This window comes from Artemia franciscana, chromosome 9, assembly GCF_032884065.1.
Source record: "Artemia franciscana chromosome 9, ASM3288406v1, whole genome shotgun sequence".
NCBI classification, from domain to species: Eukaryota; Metazoa; Arthropoda; class Branchiopoda; order Anostraca; family Artemiidae; genus Artemia; species Artemia franciscana.
Window position 1 is genome coordinate 45,022,064 of NC_088871.1, and position 24,124 is coordinate 45,046,187.

The following is a 24,124-nucleotide window of genomic DNA, read 5'->3' on the forward strand; positions in this document are numbered from 1 at the left end:
AGTCATGAAAAAGAAAACGAAACAAAGAAGAAAAAGAAGTAAAAAGTGACATATCTTTTATACTAAAAGGGAGGGTAAAGTATAAACATATAAAGATTGAGAAATGAGTTTAACCACACAAGTAAACAACTGAAAAGGTAAAACCCAGGCAAATAGAAGAAAAAGAGGAAATAAAATATTGTTGGAAACTTAAACTACAATTAAAATTAATCATCTAACTATTAAGTAAAACAGCTTTAATTAGTAACGAATTAACTGGAAAGAGAAAAAGAGAGAAAGAAAAAAAAATGTCGAAAGATGTTCAGAAAATAAAATTGTGCTGATATTCATTTTAGCAAGTATTTTGGAGAAGAATGAAAAAAATGGTTATAACAATTACCTATTTAAATAGAGTTAGGATGTCTCTGTACCTTTCTTATTGAATAAATAACACAATCATTAGCAGTCCGCATAATTGAACAACCTAAACGTAGTCATTTTTAGAAAGTTTTCCCTGATTTTTACTCCGTCAATTACATTTAATTAAGTAGCTGAAAAGTCTTAAAATCCCATCTGTAAAATTCATGCCCAAGTAGGCAAAGTGTATTTGATTTACTAATGACGCTTGCAGAAGTAGCAGCGCTAAGACCTCATTAGTAACTAAAGTAATCAAAATCAAAGTCCGAACGGGTAAGTAATGAAATGCCAATTGTACTTTACTGTGCGAAAAGTCATGTCAGCGATACACGATTAAAAACCCTCTATGCTCATGTACCACAGCAAGGAAAAAATCACTAAAAATACGTGCTATCGGTGTTTGAACTTTGTGACTCGCAGTTAATCTGTAGTTCATGTTTCAAGGTTCAAACAGTCGTTGGTATCAGCTAGGAAAGTAAAAATAGGAATCGGTGGGAGATTTGGTTGCCCAAACATTTGGTTTATAAAAAAAATTTCTAGAATATTCAATTTCATACCGAGTATGCACATTCAGAGGTTTCTAAGACGACTTATTCCATACAAAATGATTTGGTGAAAATGTAAGTAAGTGAATAAAAACTACATGCAGTTTACTTCATTCTTTCCTTAGGCAGTGCTATTGTGTCACCAGGACAGTAGAAAATCACATCATAGGTCTTACCAAAATTTTAGTCCCTATGTCTCTCTCTATCCTCTTCATCCAAAATAAGGGTTAAGATACAAATTAGGGATCATAAAATAAGAAAAATAAGATGATAAACTGAGTTCTACGGAATTCAAGTTTTAGCAAAAAAATTAGGTCATATTAGAAACAATTCAGAGCTGCCAAAACTTTTGAAAAAGGTATAAATCACTGGAGTGGACTATTTGAACCACCTGAGGAATCACAATTTTTCTGTGTCAGAACAGTTGGCTCACAACAGCTTTTGCCAAGTAATGTCACTTAGTTATTTTTTTTTTCTATGAATGGAATGTCGTGAACATTTGAAGCCAGGCTCAATAGAATGAAAATAAATCTTCTAATGGTCTTTGCATATAACAGAAGCCTTTCACAGGGTCCTCCAAGGCAAAATGTGTTCCTTGGTGCCTCCCTATATACCAGTTGCTTCTCAGCGTAACTTTTGGATAGCCCTTTTGTTCAAAAACGATGAAGTGTCTAACAAGTACACATCCAGAGTAATTATATCCCCTCCTCAGCCCTAGAAACCTAATGTCGCTATTTACTCAGTGCAAACGCATTTTGGTAGAACAGAGAGGTATGTTTGGTCTCGGCTCTCCAATTGGGTCAGAACTCCTTGATGTTGTTCCATAAGAGAAAGTTGTCAGGTATAGTTAAATCTATACTTATAAAATGGTCCCCCTAAACAATTTGTTAGCCCACACTGCTTTTCCATTTACAGCATTTAAAAGAGAAAAAAATTGGAACAAAAAAGAAAAAAAGAAAGAAAAACAACAACAAACTTTAAATATCAAAAATTTGAATATTTCGACTTCACGCCTGGGAGCCTTTATGTACGGAAAGAACAAATTAAAGTTAAATTAAATTACACGCAACATATATCTCATTGCCAATCTGAACAACAAACTAGTGTACTAGTAACAGCCTTTAGTCTTTTCTGTGTGCTTATTTAGGCTTTTACAGTGATTGCAGGATTTTGGTTGTTATTAAGATCTGCTTTACTTATTTATTTGTTTTTTTTTTGTGTTTTAGTTTTGTTGTTCTTTATATGTTGCGTTTAATTTAAGTTAACTTTAATTTGTTTACCGTTGATAAGGGATCCCGAATGTAGAGTTAAAATACTTGCAACTTTACTATTTAAAGTTTGTTGATGTTTTGTTTCACTGTTTTATTTAACTTATGCCCGTTTTCTCTCTCTTAAATTCTCCAAATCGCGTTGGTTTGTTAAAGAGAGTCTTTGTATTTTTCTAAGTTTAAAACAGTAAATTCGAAAAGGATCTTTTGATGTGATATTTTGCGAATAATGCCTTTTAAAAACTTTTTAGAAACATTTTACAGAACTTTGGCAAACTTTTAAAAATTGTACAATAGACAATTTTTATTTCAAGTAGTTTTTTAAGACAATCAAATCTAGCGTAAATACATTGTTCAAATTACTTTAAACTTAGTCAGGATCTAATTTTAAATATAAATTCACAATATTAGAACAATCAATTTTTGAAATGTTGAGTTGATCAAGAATGCTTATCCTCATCTTGATCAATCAGCATAACCAATCTCAGAGTATGTATCAATCAGCATAATCTTCATCCCAGAGTACGTTTACACATACGGAACTTATAAAATCGTTTGTTGTCCGCGTCACAGCTTCCCTATGAAATGATATAGGTACCTTTTATGAGCAATGATTCACCCTAGGGTCACATATATATATATATATATATATATATATATATATATATATATATATATATATACATATATATATATATATATATATATATATATATATATATATATATATATATATATATATATATATATATATATATATATATATATATATATATATATATATATATATATATATATATATGAGCGTCACAGCTTCCCTATGAAATGATATAGGTACCTTTTATGAGCAATGATTCACCCTCAGGGTCACAATATTAATTTATAATTTAGTCAATTTTTTGACTAAAAAACACTATATATATATATATATATATATATATATATATATATATATATATATATATATATATATATATATATATAAAATGTGCTCAGGGTTGCAGCCCGTAGAAAGAAAGTGTTAAAATAGCACGGAAGTACTATTTTAGCACTACTACAGTAAAGTTTTTGACTAAAAATCACTTTGTAGCCCGCAACGTTTAGTAGTTGTAACACCTTGGTAACTGATCGTGGTGGTAGCCCTGTTCACTCTTTGCCACCACGAAGTTTCAAAACCTTTGTTTCCCTTTAGATCGTATTTTGACCTTCTTGCTACAACTTTTTTAGTCCAATCTTCATTCCGGGGTCGGAAGAAATGAATCACAGTCATGTTATTACAGGTTCGTCAATATAATACTGGTCTTGATTATTCTGGAATCCTTCAATAATGACTGAAATATCGGTATTCTGAAGTAGCATTTCATTAGTTACAGTTGATAAATGCAATAAGGTCCAAACGCTGTAGCAATGACATATCTATGTTGCTTTATTGTGTGAAGGAAGTAATGAAAACGATAAAGAAAAAAACACTCCTCTTTAATCATCTAATGCAGCAAGAAAAACATCATTTAAAAATCCGTGCTATCATCTATTCAGCTCTGTGACTCACAATTAATCCGTAGTAGACATAACAAAGTACGAATAGTTGTAGTTACTGTTTCGTTACTGAAGTAAGAAGGTAAACGTTACCTTTCGAATAGCAAATACTATATGGAAAGGGGAGATTATAATGAGGTATAGAGTTCAGTTGCCCTCCAATCACTTCTGTTATAAAAAGGCCACTAGAACTTTCAATTTCCTACCAAATGAGCCACTTCCAAAGTTTCCATTATAACTTCTTCCTAACGAAGTGGATAAGAGAAAAGTTCATTAAATAAGTAAACAATGGATACAGCCCACTCCACTATTTACTTTAGCAGTGTTATTGAGTCGCCAGGACCGTAGAAAATCACCTAATATTGACCAAAATATTAGTCTCTATGTCTTTCCCTGCCTCTTTCATCAAAAATGGGGTAAAAATGCAGATTAAGGACTAACAAAAAAAAAAAAAAAAAAAAAAAAAAAATCTTAGAAAGTGGGCTCCACAGAATTTAACCCTTAACAGAATATTTGGTAATACCAGTAGCCTTTCAGGGCGCCCAAAAGCTTATGAAAAAAAGATAAAAATCATCAAAGAAAACCATTGGAATCATCGGAGGAACCATAATTATTCCTGGTCAAAGCTGGTGGCTTACACCAGCTTTTGGCAAGTGATACCACATAGTTATTGTTTTCTCGACCACATTCTATGGACGAAATGTATGCCAAGAAATATATGTCAGGTGGCGGAGTCAGGAGCTAAGACTTCTTAGATGAGAATACCGCCACCTCCAAGTACACAGTATCCCATGAATGACAGCGTAAATGTGAAAAGTACTCAAGAAAAAATAAAAATCTGCAATCCTAAAAGGCAAATTAGAGGTCCGGAAAAACTTTTTGTTAACCAAAGGCAGTTCTGATCCCTGGCACATAGTACATCGAATATGCAAGTCCGGCAAGTGTTGAACGGTCGATCCACATTAAGAGAGATGGCGGAACACATACAATCTCAGTGCATGGAACAGGAAAAGAACTTTTCTCCAGATGGTTGCACCGTGATGAGTGACAGTGAGTTTCATCGTTGTTTTAGGCAAGAAGTTTCAATCGTGTTAAATAACAGCGTAAACAGAGTAAACGATGTTAGTCTGCCTTAATTGCAGCAAATTATAAGGAATACAAGCTCAATGAAAGGAGCTGGCCTGAACGGGATCCTAAATTTAGTTTTGAAAAAACTTTCAATGTAATATCCCCATTCTGTTTAAAATTGTTAGTGCTTGTCTGAAGTTGGCGTATAAAACAGTTCGTGGTAACGAACTGTAAGTAAGGAGCAACCTGGCTCAATAGTAACCGAATCTCTAAAAAACGGAATTTTGATACCAATAGATACATCAAAAGAATCGGATTTTTTTGCTGGTTTTAATTATATAAGTTTCATCTAATTTCAAAAATTAGCCCTACTTTCAAAAAAAGAGGGAAATATCCCCTAAAATTCACAGAATCCTAATGACAATCTGATTCAGCGTATCAGAGAACCCTACTGTAGAGGCTTCAAGCTCGTATTTGCAAGAATGTCGAATTCTGTATTTTTTGCCAGAAGAAAGATCACGGATGCGTGCCTATTTGTTTTTCGTGTTTTTTTCCCAGGAGTGGGTGATCGTGTCGACCCAGTGGCCCCATAATATCGCAAGAGGGCTCATTCTGACAAAAACTATCTAGTGCTCTTTTTAAGTGAACAAACAAATTGGGGACAACTAGGCGCCCTCCCGCGCTCGTTTTCCCCAAAGTCGCCGGATCAAAATTTTGAGATAGTCATTTTGTTCAGCATAGTCGAAAAATTTAATAACCACGTATCTGAGGACGACTTAATCCCGAACAGACCCCTGGGGAAGGGCTGCAAGTTCTGAACTTATGCCCATTGTTTACATGTAGTATTGGTTATTAGGAAGTTTACAAAAGTTTTCGGGGAGAACTTTTTCTGGTGAGGGGTTTGGTTTTAATTTTTTTCTGGTTTGGAGGAAGGGAGTTACGTGGAAGGATACTTCCTTGGAGAAATTTTTCATGGGGAAAGAGAAATTTCCATGAAGGGAGTGCCGGTTTTCCCAGCATTATTCATAAAATGATCAGAAATCAAATGAAAATCAAGTATTTTCAACTGAAAGTAAGGAGCAACATTAAAACTTAAATCGAACAGAACTTATTGCGCATATGAGGAGGTTTGACCCCTCGTCAATACCTCAATTTTTACGCTAAAGTATTTTCAGTACTTTCAAAAGAGCTATCTATTCTAACTAAACAGCCTTTGTGATACAGGGGCCATTCTTAAGGAATTGGAAGAAAATTCGAACTTTAGCGTAAAGAGTGAGGTACTGACGAGGGGGCAAAACCCCTCATATATATAATAATTTCTGTTCGTTTTAATGTTGATCCTTGTGTCCAGTTGAGAAAACTTGTTTTTTTTATATTTTATTTCCATAAGGAATGAAAAGTAGGAATTTTTTTTGTCATTAGTAAAAGTAAAACAATACTTGATGGTTCTGTTTCTTCCTATTACCCTATTGTCTAATGTTGGAAATTTTTTGACGCATATGCAACGTGTACATACTCAAAATATGATAATTAAAAAGGTCGCTTACGACAAATCTGAAACGTTTATAATCATTGTTACATCCTCATTGGTCCCACGCTCATTTTTTTCCCCAAAGTCACTGGATCAAAATTCTGAGGTAGCCATTTTATTCAGCACAGTCAGATCATCGATAGTCGGCATAGATTTCAGGTCATATAAACGGTTTCTTATGAAATTAAATAAAAAACAAGTTTTTTTAAATGAAAGTAAGGAGCAACATTAAAAATTAAAACGAACAGAAATTTCTCCGTATATGAAAGGGGCTGTTCCTCCTCAACGCCCCGCTCTTTACGCTAAAGTTTGCTCTTTCTCTTAACTCTTAAAAAAAAGTTTTTTCAAATGAAAGTAAAATGCGACATTACAACCTAAAACGAACAGAAATTACTGCATATATGAAAGGGCCTTTTCCTCCTCAACGCCCCGCTCTTTACGCTAAAGTTTTTTACTGTTTTAAAAAGTAGAGTTAAGTGTAACCCAAGTAGAGATAGAGTTAACTTTTTTTTAAGAGTTAAGAGAAAGAGTCAAACTCTAGCGTAAAGAGCGGGGCGTTGAGGAGGAAAAGTTTCATATACGGAGAAATTTCTGTTTGTTTTAAGTTATTAATGTTGCTCCTTACTTTCATTTAAAAAAACTTGTTTTTCTTTTATTTAATTTCTGGGCGTTTTTGAATTAATGCATGTTTTGCATTAATTTTGTGATTACATTTTATGAGAGCCAAGATTGAGATCTTGGCTCTCAGCACATAAATAATCAAAACGAAATTTACATATTAATTAATTACAATTAATACATTGATTTTGAGAGAAAAGGAGCGAGGGAGGAGGCCTAGTTGCCCTCCAAGTTTTTAATTACTTAAAAAAGTAACTAGAACTTTTATTTTTTACAAACGTTTTCATTGGTAAAAAATATACGTAACTTACGAATTAACTTACGTAAGGACCTTCTATATTCGTATGTTTTTATTGCGTATATGAGGGGGTTCAACCCTCGTGGATACCTCGCTCTTTACACTAAGGCTTAGGTTTTGTCCCAATTCCTTAAGAATGACCTCTCAATCACAAAGGCCGTAGAATAAATAGTTGAAATTACTAAAAATACTTTAGCGTAAAGAGTTAGGTATAACGAGGAGGTAAACCCCTCATATGCGTAATTATTTTTGTTCGTTTTAAGTTTTAATACTGCTCCTTACCTTCAGTAGAAAAAACTTTTCATATTTATTTTTTCATTGTTTTTTTCAAATAATGATAGAAAATCCTGCGCCCCCTTCATTGAAATTCTCTTCCCCCATGAGAAGTTTCTCCATGGAAATATCCTCCCACGTAACCCCCGCCTCAAGTCTCCCTCCTAAACCAAAAAAATCCCCCTGAAAACACCTGTACACTTCCCAGTAACCATTACTATATGTAAACACAGGTCAAAGTTTGTAACTTGCAGCCCCTCCCACTGGGGCTGCGGGGGAGTAAGTCGTCCCTAAAGACATAGTTATTAGGTTTTTCGACTATGGTGAATAAAATGGCTATCTCAGAATTTTTATCCGGTGACTTTTGGGAAAAAATGAGCGTGGGAGGGGGCCTAGGTGCCCTCCAATTTTTTTGTCACTTAAAAGGAAACTAGAACTTTCAATTTCCGTTAGAATGAGCCCTCTCGCGACATTCTAGGACCACTCAGTCGATACGATCACCCCTGGGAAAAAAAACAACAAAAAAACAAACAAATAAACACGCATCCGTGATCTGTCTTCTGGCAAAAAAATACAAAATTCCACATTTTTGTAGATAGGAGCTTGAAACTTCTACAATAAGGTTCTCTGATATGCTGAATCTGAAGGTGTGATTTTCATTAAGATCGTATGACTTTTAGGCGGTGTTTACCCCTATTTTCTAAAATGAGGCAAATTTTCTCAGGCTCGTAACTTTTGATGGGTATGATTGATCTTGATGAAATCTATATATTTAAAATCAGTATGAAAATGCAATTCTTTTGATATAACTATTGGTATCAAAATTCCATTTTTTAGAGTTTCGGTTACTATTGAGCCGGGTCGCTCCTTACTACAGTTCTTTACCACGAACTGTTTGACTTGTAGATTTTTGGCAGCTAGCCTGGTGCTGCTTTTAGAGATAAGTTCAGAGTTTTTCTCCCATTTTTCAGTTGAGTAAGAAGAAGCCTCGATTAGCAGAATTTCATTGAGAACAATTTTTAATGAATTTAATTGATTAATTTAAGTAATGTTAACTAATAAATCAATATTGCATTTGAAAGTATTACTAAAAAAAGAAACAAAATGAAAGAGCTAAAGGATATTCTTTTCAAATATGAACTCACAAGTAGATAAATTTGGAAATTTAAGATGATCTCCCTTGTTCAAATTTTGAAGCAGATGAGGACTTTCTAAATTAATTCCTAATTTCATTATAAGGATTTATAACTAATTTATCAGAAGAGTCAATAGTTTCCAACTCCAGGACAAACACAGTATCATCTTTCTGGAGGGAGTGTAATTTTTCCCCAGAGAATCCACCCCCCCCCCGCAAAAAATTAATTTTTTAAAAATTTAAAAAATTTAGCAATTAAATTAATTGCTAAATTTCATTATAAGGATTTATAACTAATTTATCAGAAGAGTCAATAGTTTCCAACTCCAGGACAAACACAGTATCATCTTTCTGGAGGGAGTGTAATTTTTTCCCCAGAGAATCCACCCCCCCCCCCCCCCCGCAAAAAAATCTCCTGTTGCAAGATTTCCCCACATGGAGAATCGCTGTTAACTCTAAATTGTCTAATTTTATCAGAGTCATCGTTGTAGAACCACCAAGATAAAAACCATATGACTTCTATACACTGTTTTTTAATTTATTTGTTTTTTCCCTAACTATTTCGCATAGGCCGGAGAAACTTGATTGACCTAATTAACTTGTGGCATTCTCTGTTCGTTTTAAGTTTGACTTGAAAACTAATTTTAACTTCTTTTTGCTTTTAGATTTATCTATTCATTTTCACCAGAATACGTTATCTTTATCTTTCGTTTGATCATTTTGATTTTTGTTCGTTTTGGATTTCTTTTATTCATTAATTATAAGCTATGATCCTTCTGAGTTCGGATATTATACCGTTTTATTTCTACTACTCTAAGTTTTAAATATGGCTCTTTACTTTTCTTTGAAAAACTTTTTTTTTGGTAAATGAATATATATTTAATTTCTCAATCTAGTCTGAGCTGTGGAAATATCTATATAAACTTGTTTCTATTTTTAAATTTTCAATTATATAAATTTATTTTTTGTACAACTCTAATTGTATAGAATTAATTTAATATGAACATTAAAAATAAAGAGCCCCTTTTCAGGCTTCCTATTTATGGTCTAATTTTAATTGCTAAGTTTTTTTTTTTGTAGAGAAAAAAATGTGTTCAGCCACTTCTAATCAAGCAAAGATTTTGATACGAATGTGCATAGTAGAAAGGTCTAATCTAAACAAAGTACTTACGCAACAAATGGAAACTCCGAATAAGGCAATCGAAACTGATTAAAAAAAGAAAAAAATCCAATTGATAAAAGTTTTATCAGTTTGTTTTGGATTGAGAAACGAACTGATAACAGGCGATAAGATTAATGAAAATAAAATTCGACAGGAATATAAAAATCAAATTTAATGACAGACGGCATGATAGATATAAACACGAATTTATTGATAAGGGCTTTATCAGTTAGCATAGGTCATGTTTTCTCGAGATATGGAAGAAGAACAAAAATGTCGTGTATAGCAATTACTCTTTGAGCCTCATTAAAAAATTGGCTTTGCCCTTTCTGACCTTCTAAAGGACTAAAGAACTAATATACCATCTTTATAAACGAGCAATAATTGTGTATGTATGTATGTATTTTTTCTCAAAATTTTTCTCAATATTTTTCGGGAAAATTGGCATTCTGATATAAATTTTGGCCTAACAAAACAATCTAGATAGGTCAGAAGTTCAAGAAAATTGGTTAAGAGCTTTAAATTTGGAAAAAAAGAAATTATGTGAGTGACGTGATTTATAGATACATCAGTATTCCAATGATGCAATACTGCCACACTTATGTGCCACACTAATGATGCCACAATTATGTGTAAAAATTGAAGATTTTCACGTATAGAGAAGTCTTCATCAAATTGCTTAAAGAGCAAAAAACTGGTAACTGTGAAAATATTTACATTACAACGATTCAAAAGCCTTAAAATAGAAAACCAAAAGGTTGAAGCTTAGTAGAAATCGTTGTTAAAGATAAGATTTGCTTCAATAATCAAACATCTTTGAAAAGACTGTCCTGAAAAGACCTTAAATTGTCTGCGGCAAGCCGCAGACTATAACTACAAACGCTAAGACAAGCGATATTGAGAATCCACATACAGAATCCTGCCGCGTGCCTTAAGCCGAAGGGGGTTGCCAGCCCGGATCCCCTCACTTTTGTGGTTTATCTTGTGCTTTGACAAAAAAAGATCGTTTTCTGAAGTAAGCTCTAAAGCAAAGTAATTAGTAGATAAATTTGTTTCTCATACCCTGCCTAAAGATTCTTTTGGTACCTGATATCGGTCTAGAAGTTCTGATATAACGATAGTTGACAATTGAGCTAAACAAATTAGCGGTTGGTCATGAAAATAAAGAAGAATATCACAGCTGAAGTTGAACAAAAGTACCTCAAGTAGGAGGGGGGTTGCCAACCCTTAGCCGCTCACTTTTGTGGTTTATCTTGCGCTTTGGCGAAAAAAAAAATCGCTTTCTAAAGTAAGTTTTATTTCACAGTCCTTCATGGATTTGTGCACCTAATTATCATGAAAAGAGAAATCACCAATGCAACTTACAAAACTTACTCAAAACTCAAATGAAACTCAAAACTTAAATTCATTTGTTTTTGAGTAAGTTTGAGTGTCTTAAAAAAATCCCTATCGTTTTCCCTGTTGTTGGGGTTTATCCTGCTAGTACCATATAACTTGCTAAAAAGATATTCTACATATATGTTTCAGTTAGAGCAAAATTTTCGGTAAAAATATGTATGCTGTACGCTTAGGATATACAGGCTCGTTCATTAATTGAACGTTCATTGAACGTTCATTAATTGAACGTTCATTAGTTGATTGCCTGTCAGGTAAGCATTGCAGCCGAGATCAGTGCCAGCGTTAAATAATTAATATACGGTTTCACAGACTGTCTCTTTGCATAATGAGTTAAAAAAAAATTTTCCACAAGGCCTTTTTTATCAAAGAAAAGTAAAGAGCTTTATTAAACAAAAAATTGGACAGAAATAAAGTCAGATAATCTTCCAAGTGTAAAACTACCACACATCACTATCAATAAATAAGTAGAGCCCAAAACGAAAAGATCTTACAAAAAAAAACCGGCAAACCCAAAATGAGCAAAAATTAGCATGTTTAGGGTTGACATCCCCAATGCCTTCACAAGGCCAGACCATAATTTGCATTTTACTGAAAAAAACGAATGACCATTGATTGTTAGTTTAATATATACGTACTGACATTTATTCCTTAAATGAATTTTGTTTTCAGTACTGTGCAAATTATGTTCTGGTCTCGAGAAGGGAAGGGGGGTTGTCAGCCCTATTCATGTTATTTTTGCTCATTTTGGGTTTCCTTTATTTATTGATGGTGATTTGTGGTAGTTTTATGCTTAGAAGATCATTTCACTTGATTTCTGTTAATTTTTGGTTTAATGCAGCACTTTACTTTTCTTTGAAAACTCGTTTTGTGGAAAAGTGTTTTTAAATTAATATCTGTTCTTTTTTTATTTGGAATTTATTTATATCTTTTCGGTTTTTTCTATAAGAATCCACCGCTTGGCTTGCTATTTGTATTTTACAGAAACTTTTTCAACAATTTTCAACCCTAACATGCATATATTACCATTTTGTCAATTGATCTTCCCTTTTCAGAATTCTCTGAAAGTTCCAGCTTAATACCCGAAACAATTCTTGAGTTACGCTCTTTTGACAATATGCATGCATATAGGGTTTCTTGATTTAGTTCAAATTTTACCTCTGCATTGGGAATCTAGTAGTGGTAGTAGTAGTAGTAGTAGCAGTAGTAGCGGTAGCAGTGGTTGTAGATGTAGTAGTAACAGTAGCGTGCAAATATTTTCTTTTGGTCAATTGATCATCTTCCTTATAATTTTCCAGAAGTTCTAAATTAATGTACTCGATCATTCCTGATGTACGCCTTTTTGACAATCCGAATTCACATAACTTGTTTTGATTTAGTTCAACACTCTCTAAAAGGCTTGCCTGAATGCCCCTCGTATTTTTTGGAAAGTCAAGTTCAGCCATGCATACCTTTCTCAATAACATATACAATATGTACGCAATGAATGAATTGCCTAACTTATAGACCTTGCCTTGAGGACTGTGGGGAGGGGGAGTGGCATTACCTAATGCAAAATTATTAGACCATACAACAACGCTGAAGAAAGTAGACGTCTTAAAAGAGATTTTGATTGGATTTTTGTTTAAAAAGAGATTTGATTAGATTTTGATGGGCGTGGGTGAGAGCTGGTTGACTTCCAATCGCTATTGACTCTTAAAGAAGGCACTTAACTCTTATTTCCTGTCAAATAGGTCCTATCCAGGGTTTATACGGTAACCTATTCTACAGGAACCTTACATGCCCCCTGGGCATAACTTACAACTGTTGCCCTACGGCTCTGGTGGGTTGTGTCAACCCTGGAGGCATTGTTATATTTTCTTTTCGACTATATTGAACAAAAAGGCTATCTTACAATCGTGATCAGGAACATTTGGGGAAAAGAAGATGTGGGGTGGGGTAGGGGATAGCTGCCCTCTGATCACCTTTGACTCTTAAAAAGGCCGCAAGAATATGGGATTCCCAGTTGATTGAGCCATGTCCGAAGTTTGTGCGACCACCCCTCCCATAAAATCCTTATATGTTACTAATGGGCAACTAGTATAACTTATAGTCCTTACCCTAAGGGCTGCTGGGAGGGTGTTATCTTCCAGAACTTAATCACTGGACCTTTCAATTATGCTGAACAAAATGACTATGTTAACATTTTGACTGGATGCGTCTGAGGAAATGATAGGCTTAGGGTAAGGGGCTGGTTGCCACTCAATTACTTTCGACTCTTATAAAGAAATCGAGTGAAGGTCACTAGATTCTAGTTCAGCTTTTACCAGATTTTCCAGTCGATTGAGCCCCAATCCGAAGTTTGTACGACCACCCCTTCCCTAAAAACCTTGTATGTCAATAATGGGCAACTAGCACAACTTGTAGCCCTTACCTTGAGGGCTGTTGGGGGGTGACGGAAAACTCGAAGAATCGAGTGAGCTCCATTTGAAGTTTCTGTGAGAACTATTCCTATACGAGGGATCCTAATCAGGAGAAAAAAAAGAACATTTTGCCCTTGTCGCTCTTTACTTAGACAGCGCTATTGCGCTGCTGCCTATGAAGATGGGGCAGCACCTCATCCTTGGGTGCACTTAAGGTGCCAACCCAAAAAAACACACAGGGGGACCAAATGTACTTCTCAAACTTAGGGGGGGGGAGCAAATTTGTTAATCGGTCATTTTTTCAATAAAAATAAAAAAGAGGCATTTTTCAACGAAATTACCCCAAAACGGGTATTCTCGAGATGAAGGGGGGGACAGAAAATCTAGAGGAGGAAATGCCCCTCTCTCCCTTGACACTATTGAGGGGCACACCTCCTAGAGCACTGTCATACTAGAAACGGTGATCAGACATCCAGAAGGCGAGATTTTCTGTGGGAAAAGATTCAGAACTGAAAGTATGGAGCTTTCCAGCCCTACTTCACCAACCCAGAAAAGCCGCATTGAAGAAAGAAAACGATCCACACCGTTATGGTCGGTCACTTGTGGGACAATCCAAAGAATATGAATCAAGTGAATCAAACAAGCTGAGTGCATCTGTAGCCTCAAAGTCAATTAAATTAAAAAATAACAAGTTTTGAAAAGGGCTGTCCCCTCCTCAACGCCCCACTCCTTACGCTAAAATTTGACTCTTTGTCACAACTCTACTTTTTAAAACAATAAAAACTTTAGCGTAAAAAGCGGGATGTTGAGGAGGGGACAGCCCCTTTCACATACAGATTAACTTCTGTTCATTTTAAGTTTTAATGCTGCTACTTAGTCATAGTAAAAAAATAGTTTTTTTTTATATTCAATTTATGAACGTTTTTTAATTAACGGACTTTCGATTTTGGCTCACCGTACATGAATAATTAAAAAGAAATTTGCATTTTCGTTTTACCTTTTTTGGCTAAATTGTTTTGTCAAACTTTTTATCGGACAATTTTGAGAAAAAAGGGACGAGGGGGGCCTAGTTTCCCTCCAGTTTGTTTGGTTACTGAAAGAGGTCACTAGAACTTTTAATTTTATTAGTAATAAATATACGTAACTTAAAAATTGACTTACGTAACAAACTTCTATATTCAAATATTTTTATTACGTATATGAGGGGGTTCACCCCCCTCGTCAATACCTCGGTCTTTACACTAAAGTTCAAATTTTGTTCTAATTCTTTAAGAATGGGCCCGGAATCACAAAGGACGTTTAATTTGAATAAATAGCTCTTTTGAAATTACTAAACATACTTTAGCGTATAGAGAGAGGTATTGAGGAAGGGATGGAACCCCCAAACCCTCGCCATGCAAAATCCCCCCTGAAAACGTCTGTATACTTCTCAATAACCAATACTTTATGCAGACAATGGGCCAAGTTCATAACTTGCAGCCCATCCCCCGGGACTGCGGGGTATTGAGTCATCCTCAAAGACACAGCTATTGGATTTTTTGACTATCTCAAATAAAATGGTTATCTCAAAATTTTGATCTGGTGACCTTGGGGAACAATGAGCATGGCAGGGGGACTAGTTACCCTCCATTCCTTTTGGTCCCTTGGAAAAAGCACTAGACCTTTTAATTTCCATTAGAATGAGCCCTTTTGCGATATTCTAGGACCACTGAGTCGACACGATCACCCCTGGGGAAAAAACAACAAAAAAACAAAAACGCATCCGTTATCTTTCTTCTGGCAAAAAAATACAAAATTCAACGGTTTTACAGATAATAGCTTGAAACCTCTACAGTAGGGTTTTCTGATACGTTGAATCTGATGGTGTGATTTTTATTAAGGTTATGTGACTTTTAGGGAGTGTTTTCCCCTTTTTTCAGAAATAAGGCAAATTTTCTCAGGCTCGTAACTTTTGATAGGTAAGATTAAACTTGATGAAACTTGTATATTAAAAAAATCAGCATAAAATACGATTCTTTTGATGTCCTCTCTTTATCAAAATTCCGTTTTTTAGAGTTTTGGTTATTATTGAGCCGGGTCACTCCTTACTACAGTTTGTCACCATGTGAAACCGACAAATTTCTATACATTCCCATGCAGCCCCCTCCCATCTTTCAAATATTGTCAAGTTGACTGTCGACTTGTAATGCATGCAATAGAGAGATTGCATGAATAATATAGCCCTCAGGTAAGATACTCAAAGAGGTTTCTAAATGACGCATGGTTTAAATATTTGCATGCAATAGAGAGATTGCATGAATAATATAGCCCTCAGGTAAGATACTCAAAGAGGTTTCTAAATGACGCATGGTTTAAATATTTGCATGCAATAGAGGGATTGCATGAATAATATAGCCCTCAGGTAAGATACTCAAAGAGGTTTCTAAATGACGCATGGTTTAAATATTTGCATGCAATAGAGAGATTGCATGAATAATATAGCCCTCAGGTAAGATACTCAAAGAGGTTTCTAAATGACGCATGGTTTAAATATTTGCATGCAATAGAGGGATTGCATGAATAATATAGCCCTCAGGTAAGATACTCAAAGAGGTTTCTAAATGACGCATGGTTTAAATATTTGCATGCAATAGAGAGATTGCATGAATAATATAGCCCTCAGGTAAGATACTCAAAGAGGTTTCTAAATGACGCATGGTTTAAATATTTGCTGTTGGTAACTTTAAATATCTGAACAGAAAAGTTGAAATGTAGGAAGTTTAAAATTTTCTGTAAATGTTAAAAGTTTGTCTGACTTTCAACATAGAATAAATGAAAGAAGAAAGGTGCCGTACAATGTTTTAGTTCAAATATTACCTGTAAAGAACAAAAACAAACAAGCACAGGAGAAATATAACAAAACCTTATTTCGGAAACGTCTGTTGTAAACAAAAAATTGACATAGTGGGAAAGCAAGGTTCAAACCATTCCAAATCTACCTTAGATATGAAATTACTTGAAGAGAGCTTTGAGTATGTAGTTGCTAGGCAACTTTTGCAGATTGACATTTGACAGATTAACAGATAATTACATCATTTGCGTGGTCCAAGCCACGGACTATCTACAGTTACTTTGAAAAACTTCCTGGTAATTTATTCACCGTTTGCTGAGTCAGGTCTCTGGCTACCACCAGGAGGAGGCCAGGAAGCCATGCCCTCTCCCGGGAAAAAAGAAAGACAACTTAATACTTCGTATTGAGACACATATTTTTGCGCCTCATTTGCATGTACGTAGCATTTAAGACACTCCTACCAACCTATTGACACATCTAAAGTGCTTTTAAAAACACTGACTCCCCACTGGGAATAAATTCGGTGAATTGTTTGAGTCAGAATAAACAGCCTGGATTTTTTTTTTTGATTTTATCAAAGTCTATCTGGGCTAAGTAATAGTCTTAGGTCATGTTCCACACTTTGGCTATAATTTTGGAACACAAGGTCCCAAATACCATAAAACCTTCGACTGCTTTGTAGGGTCTTCAATTCACAAACATGCGAGGCAGAAGAGGTGGGGGGGGGGGGCAAAATGTGCTTTCCAAAACATAGAGGGGGGGATGAATTATGGCTTTTCTCGATATTTCCAGTGAAAAGGATATTTCAAAAAATATAGAGGGACATTGCCCCCCTCCCAATGACGTGAATGCTGCTTTGTATAATACCAAAAATTTATTTGAAAACACAAAAAATAGTGTGTGTAAATTAGAATAACCGGGTTAAGCCCGTTGGTTTGAAAAACCTCCGGGGTCGGACTTCACATTATATAGTCTCCTAACCAATAGAAAAAAGTTTTAGCTACTCATTGCATTGGATTAAGCCAAAAGATTTTGGATCTCCCTATAAACTTGTTTAATAATTGTGTGTTTTAGTAATGAACAATTCGCTCGTAATTCCACTACGATTTTCCGTTGAAGTCATTCACCACATGGATATCATAGAACGATCCAAAGAGCAAAAAAAACAAACTACCATTAAATGCATGGGGCCACTTGGCTACAGCAAACTCTGGACCTAACCAGATAGAACATATTTAACTGAAACATACAATCATGCAAATAAGCACACCTTCTTCACCGAGACTTCTTGCCGTAAATGCAAAACTTTTGATTGAGACTCTTCATATCTACTAATTATTCTTAAATAAAGAGTGAAACTAAATATAAGCCACTCCTTTAAGTTGTATTTTCCGGTCTGGTGTCCCGTCATATAAACCAATAGTTTATATTATATTATATATATTGTATTATAGTTTATATTATATATATATATTAATAGTTTTATTTTAAGCTAAGTTGCAGTACTGTTGAATATTTTAACTCGCTTCCCCAAGGCATTTATATTTACAGCCTTAGAAGCCCGGGGAGGGGGTTCTTATATTTTCAAGTAAATATGCAAAATAAAAAACCTAGAACCCTGCAGATAAGCCTCCTACAATGTGTACTTTAGAACTCGACAATTAAAAACAAACTACATGCGTACGTTTTCCATGCAGGGGTAAAAAAGCCTAAAAATAAAGAAAAAATCATATATTTCTGGATACATTTCGGGTAACTGAAATGAACATTAAAGATTTCTTTCTACATTGAGATTTGTTTATGAATTTTTAATACAATACATTACACTTTTGCTTTGAACTTTTTGAATCAAAAATTAAAACACGATAATTTAAGATTCATTACTACAAATATCCTTAGAAAACATCCAGGTTTTTTATGACTTTTCATATAATTTGCTTCCTTTTCAATATAATTTGCTTGATTTTCCATATAATTCAACTTTTTTTCAGGTTATTTAGGTTCTGCCTCTCTCTCCCCTAAAATTCACCGGATTGGTAAGGGGTGTAGCATAATCTTAAACTCTCCTACCACTTTTCGGTAAAAATATCCATTTTAAGAACAGTGTGCGTAAAATTTTTGACTTTGGAATGACCAATAAAATTTTCAATAGTGGGACCCTCCCACCCCCTATTAAAACAAACCGTCCGTCCAAACCTAGCTCTTACCAGTTGAAATTATAAGATTATAAGAATTGTAATAATTTTCAAAATTTACCGATTCAAATTTTTCTTCCTTGGAAAAGGTCGTAGTTCATCAGCCTGAAGGGAACATTACCGCATATAACACGACTTTTAACCATTTCCTAGAAATGTTTCGAGTTATTGATTGTTTAGAATAGACGGTTAAGGCAACAGGAGCATCAACTGAGAGGGGGGGGGGGTCAGGGAGCACTGACCTCAAGGTTTCGTTTACTCTAGATGGATTTTGTCTCCAAAAGGATTTTGTCTCCAAAACTACCTCCTGAAGCTTCTGCATCTGTGCCAGTGAACAAGATAGCAAACAATGCGCAGTTTTTTGAATTTCGATGGAATCACTTACTTGAACTAATAGATTCACGAAAATTTTCACTTTAAGCACATAATCCACTAAATGTAAAAAAAATAATGAGGTCAATGAACCCCACATCCTCCAGAGCCTCTGTCTATATCATTTCAGAGATTACATATTTTAAACTGGGCAATTTTAAAAGATAAATCATTCAAGCTCTTATTGAAATAATACATAGATTAGTGGCGGAAATGCATCTAACGTCGAGTAAAGAAGAGAGTTAGCTACAATACAAATCACGATAAAAGTAAAATAATTAACTCACCAAAATAACTATCTCGATACCAACCATACATTAAGTCGAAATTTCTGAAAATCCTACAATTGCTGATAAGCGAGAGGATTGATAACGTTATCTTCAGAATAAAAATAAGCCGTTTAGTGATAACGTGTTAGTGAAGATCTTTCTCTCAATGGACACACACATTTGACTTTCTAAACACAATGACGCATCTAGTGGGGTTTCCCTTTTCTCAACATTTTTTTAGAGATTTCATAGGTTCTAGAATCTTTTATTTTTATTATTACGGTAAATAATGAGGGAGAAATCCCTATTTTGGTAAATAGACAAATTTCACGAGTAAAGCTTGGCTTTGGTCGTATGAATTTATTGTTCATATTCGATCATGTAAGAAAAAAAAATGCATAGCCAGTGATGATAGCGACGAGAAGGAAGACAAATAGGGCGTATGTAAATAAGTTTGTCGATTTTGGAATCAGGATAAAAAGTAAATCCTTTGATGGATATATTATTTTCAATAGAACATTTTATGAGGTTTTGGTTGGTAATGAAACGAGTTGCGCTCTACTTGGAGTTCAGTACCATGAATCAATCAGAAACGTACACAGGACTTTTTTTCGAGGAGTCCAATAATAAAAACAATAGTTTTACATAATTCGAAAAACAATTAGCCTTGAATTCAGAAAAAAACTTACATTTTCCTTTGGGGGGGGGGGGGGGGGCTCAGACCTAAAGTATCCACAAAGCGCACGTCCTTGTCACGATAGGCTTGATATACTAGTTTTAGTGTTATATTTTAAGCTCGTTACTACTTGTCATTAAAAGCCTATTGATAGCTTATTTTCTCTCAATAAATTTTTCTCGAAATTTTGGCACAAACTCTGTGAGCTACATTCTTGCTCCCTCCTCCCCCTAAAAAATCCTAACAAAACACTAGATTCCCTGACAATCTTGTAAAAAACATCTTCTCCATCAAATCGGAAGTATTTCTACGACTAAATCTGCCGTTAACAAGTAAATCATGTAAGGAATTTCCCCACGATTCGTCCAAGACCTTTTGGGACCAAAAGAACAGCTCAGTGGAGACTGGGCTCCTCCGAAAAAGATGCCTTGAAATCTTTCAAAAAGACAACGTCAGTCACTTCAAAGTATTTTTACTGAAATATATATCCTTATTTTTAAGTAATTACTAAACTCAAATTCTTCCTACTACAGCTGAGGCAATAAAAGCACCAGATTTTTTGGCATCTTTTTTAAAGGATCCCCTATTCGCTTCAAAAGTATTTTGGTTTATATTCATATTTTAGAAGTAAATATTAAAATAAAACTAACTCTAACAGAGCTGAGGCAACAAAAGGCGTCTCAAACATATCACACGTTTCGTTTATATGTTCAACGTCAAAACATTTACAGAAAAATCATTATAAAGACTAGCGGCATCTTGGCGTCACGAACCTAGTAAAAATAAAGAGCCCTTAAAACTTAAAATTTTATTAACATTCCAATAATGCACATTCCGTAATTATTCCGGTATTATATAAAATGCACGGAACGGTCAAAAATGAAAACTAATAAACAATAAAACTAGAATTGAAAGCACTAGAATTGATCTTAAATAGTAGCTTAAGTTAAGAAAACGTAGTAAAAGACCAACGAAAAAATATATGTAAATACAATAGAACAAGAACCAAGGTAGATAAGGACACTATACGAAGAAAAAAGACCATGTAATAAATCACTTAATAAAGTACATGAAATAACTTCAATAGTTTTTCGTAATACTTGAAACGAGTACAGGGTAAAAACAATAAACAAAAGGAGAAAGAGAGAGAAATGATTTGTTTTTACCGCACAATCAAATACTTTAGAATGGTTGCCCAGGGTACTTTATACTGGGCTAGACGTTTACCCCCCCCCCCCCGGAAAATACCCACCGTGGCTGGTTGGTCTCCAATCACTTTCCACTTATAAAAAAGGACCAGGACCCTCAATTTCGGATCGAGTAAGAATCCTCCGAAGTTTCTACAGCCAAGAGGTGAAGGTGGGGATGAGGAAGAGGCAGTCCCACTTATATATGGTCCCTTTTAAGGTTTACACAAATTCCAGTGTCTTAGGTAAATTCCCTGTTGTTTTACAATTTCAAACATTTGCATATAAGGGCTTTAAACCTCTGGGGTTCTCTGATTGTTTTGTAGTTAGCGAGGGAAGGAGATGCCTCAAAGGGTGCATTTTAATGCCAAAACACTCCAACTCTCATTGAGCCTTCAGGTAAATACACAGTTAGTTCTAAGGGAGAGTGGAGATAGAAATTTATATATAATCCCCAGGGCGGTACCCAGAACTTTTGTTTGGAGGGTTGTTTCTTCAGGGGGAGGGAGTGGTACAAACAAACTTTTAAAAAATACATCAAAAATGTGAAATTGATATTTCATTACTCTTGATTTCTGGGAATATTTGTGGTCTATACTATTATTTTGACAGCAAAGAGTAACATTAAACCCCAAAATGAGTAGATTTGGCTCTGTATAGGAGGGGGACAACCACTTGCTCATCCCTACATCCACCTAATGGTCGCAGAAACTTCGAAGGGTGCTCATTACGTCAAAAATTAAGAGTTAGTCCTTTTTTTGAATGTCGAAAGTGACTAGAGACTAGGGAAGGGCGTGTATTTTCCAAAGGGGGGGGGGGGGGGGTAAACGCCGGATTCCACCTTACACTCAGACGCACATAAGTAGGGGCTAATTTTTGGATCTTGTAAATTTTACAATTTATTCGCGATGTTCCTTTATCAGTTGAAAATCTCGCCTTTTTTGCTTTTTAAATAAGAGCTTATAGATACATTACTAAGACCAAGATCAAAAGGGTTTTGATTTGGGGCAGGGTGGGGGTAAAATATGAAAAAAACAATTTTAGGTAGATGAACATAGGTTCACCCTTTTGTTTTTCCAAGAACGCTTGTCCAAGCAAATCTCAAACGTAGGTATTTTCGAAGACCACACTGCTTTTCCATGTAGAATAAAGAACAGTTTAATATACATATACAATGGCCACCATCAATAGATAAACTAAGTTATCTGTTGATGGTTATAAATCTCAGGGGAATAGACCCCCCTTCCCTAGATGCAGGTATGGATTATATATGTGTTTTAGGTGAATATCTATATTTAGATGGGGTTCAAACCGAGATGCGCTACCCTTCGAATCACCCATTACAATAGTCCAGACTGGGTATACAGTGACTGCAGTTTAGTGGTAAAAAGGCCCTAATCTAGGAATAGCTAAAATATGACATCAAGTCATTCTGCAGTAACAAATATTACTGGAACGGGTGGTATGACTTTTGCAGTGCCTAAAAAATGCCTTTTTACACAGGAACGTAACAGATGTCCACCTCCACAGTCTCTGTCTGAATTTATTCTGGGACCCCCCGCTTCTCTCTTAGCCATTGTTCAATCGATCACTGTGTATTTTTGCATGATTTTCCCCAGCCTAGGGGGAGTATGAAGGGCTTGAATCAAGCCTAGAAATGGACAGGGAAAAATTAATTCAGCAATAAACAAACTAAACACATTTTTTTCAGCAAAGAAAGGAGCATCAGTGAAATTCTGACTGTTAGGGAGTTTAACCACGTCAAGATCACTTCTCGGCTGAGCGAGATTAACCGTCTTAATTGTAGTAGGTAATAATAGCGTAAACAATTAGAGGAGGTACTTTCCGGAAACATCCAAGACAAGGCAATTTCAGGGATATCATGCTAGTGGATATTATGTATTGTTGCATTTAGTAGATCACATCCAGGGAAGTTATAATTAGTTAGATAAGTAACCCTTGCAGTTCTAAAACAATAACAACACCAATGAAATCTAATAAAGAAGGGCACCGCCTCTGACTATAGAGCTGAAATAAATCTTTTTAGCCCCAATAGCCATTCAGATAAAAGTATAACTAAAAATGGAGAAAACAGGAAAGTAGAAGAAGATAATACATCAAAGTCTACAAAATCTGTCAATTAAACTAGAATTTTTTTTTTTAAATCTAACTTCACCCCCTTTTCCACGACAGCTTTCATCAATCCCTAGGTGAGTACGAAATGATCTTGATCAATATGTATAAATAACGTAAATTTTATATATTTCATATATGATTATTACCTTTTTTGAAACAGTATATGTATCCTTTTTTGAACCAGATGTCACATAGTCTGAATAACTACACCATTTAAATGTATTTCGACCGCTCATCTCTGAAGATGACCACGGTCTAAGAATCACTTTTTGGGTAAATTACCAAGTACATCAAAATAAAACCATTTTTTACCCCCTCGACCAATCTGAGGTCCTGAACTAAAAATCCTGATTTTTTGAAATTTTTCTTTTGATAGTTTCAAATTATGAAGTTTTTAGAGCAATACTATATTTTTGTCAGTGTTACCACATTAAACCATGAAAACAAAAAAGCAGAATTAATTTAGGAGAAATGACAGCGCATTTTGTCCGTACAAACACAAACATTAATAATCTGTTGATCCCCAAAGACAACTACACTTTTGGGTTTTAGTTTTTTTTTGGGATTTTTTTTTTCACCATTTTTTTTTCAAAATTGTCCACCCGCTACTGCCAAAAACTAGCGGCATATAGAGGGCTTTTTCCATTAAAAATAGATTTTCCTAATTTTCCTTAATATTTTACGACATATATAGCTTCTATTAGTTGAAGATGCTCCTAACTGATTTAGTTGAAGATGCACCAGGGGCTAACTTGGGGGCATAGTTATACAGCCTTTAAAAGTTTTTACTTAACCAATTCAATAATCAGATTTCGATTTCACTACCCTTGGT

At 34.8% G+C, this 24,124-nt stretch overlaps 1 protein-coding gene across 2 annotated transcripts in view; it reads right to left on the reverse strand.

Moving 5' to 3' along the window:
• The window catches only part of LOC136031465 (uncharacterized), a 35,234-nt gene extending 15,891 nt beyond the window's left edge, over positions 1 to 19,343 (reverse strand). The window contains exon 1 of one of the 2 annotated variants that reach the window (XM_065711086.1): positions 19,312 to 19,343. The gene's annotated coding sequence lies outside the window, so the exon portion shown is untranslated. Of the gene's footprint in view, positions 1 to 9,839; positions 9,981 to 19,311 lie in introns of those variants that run through there. The other variant, XM_065711087.1, reaches the window with a different exon arrangement.
• Between the last annotated feature and the right edge of the window lie 4,781 nt (positions 19,344 to 24,124).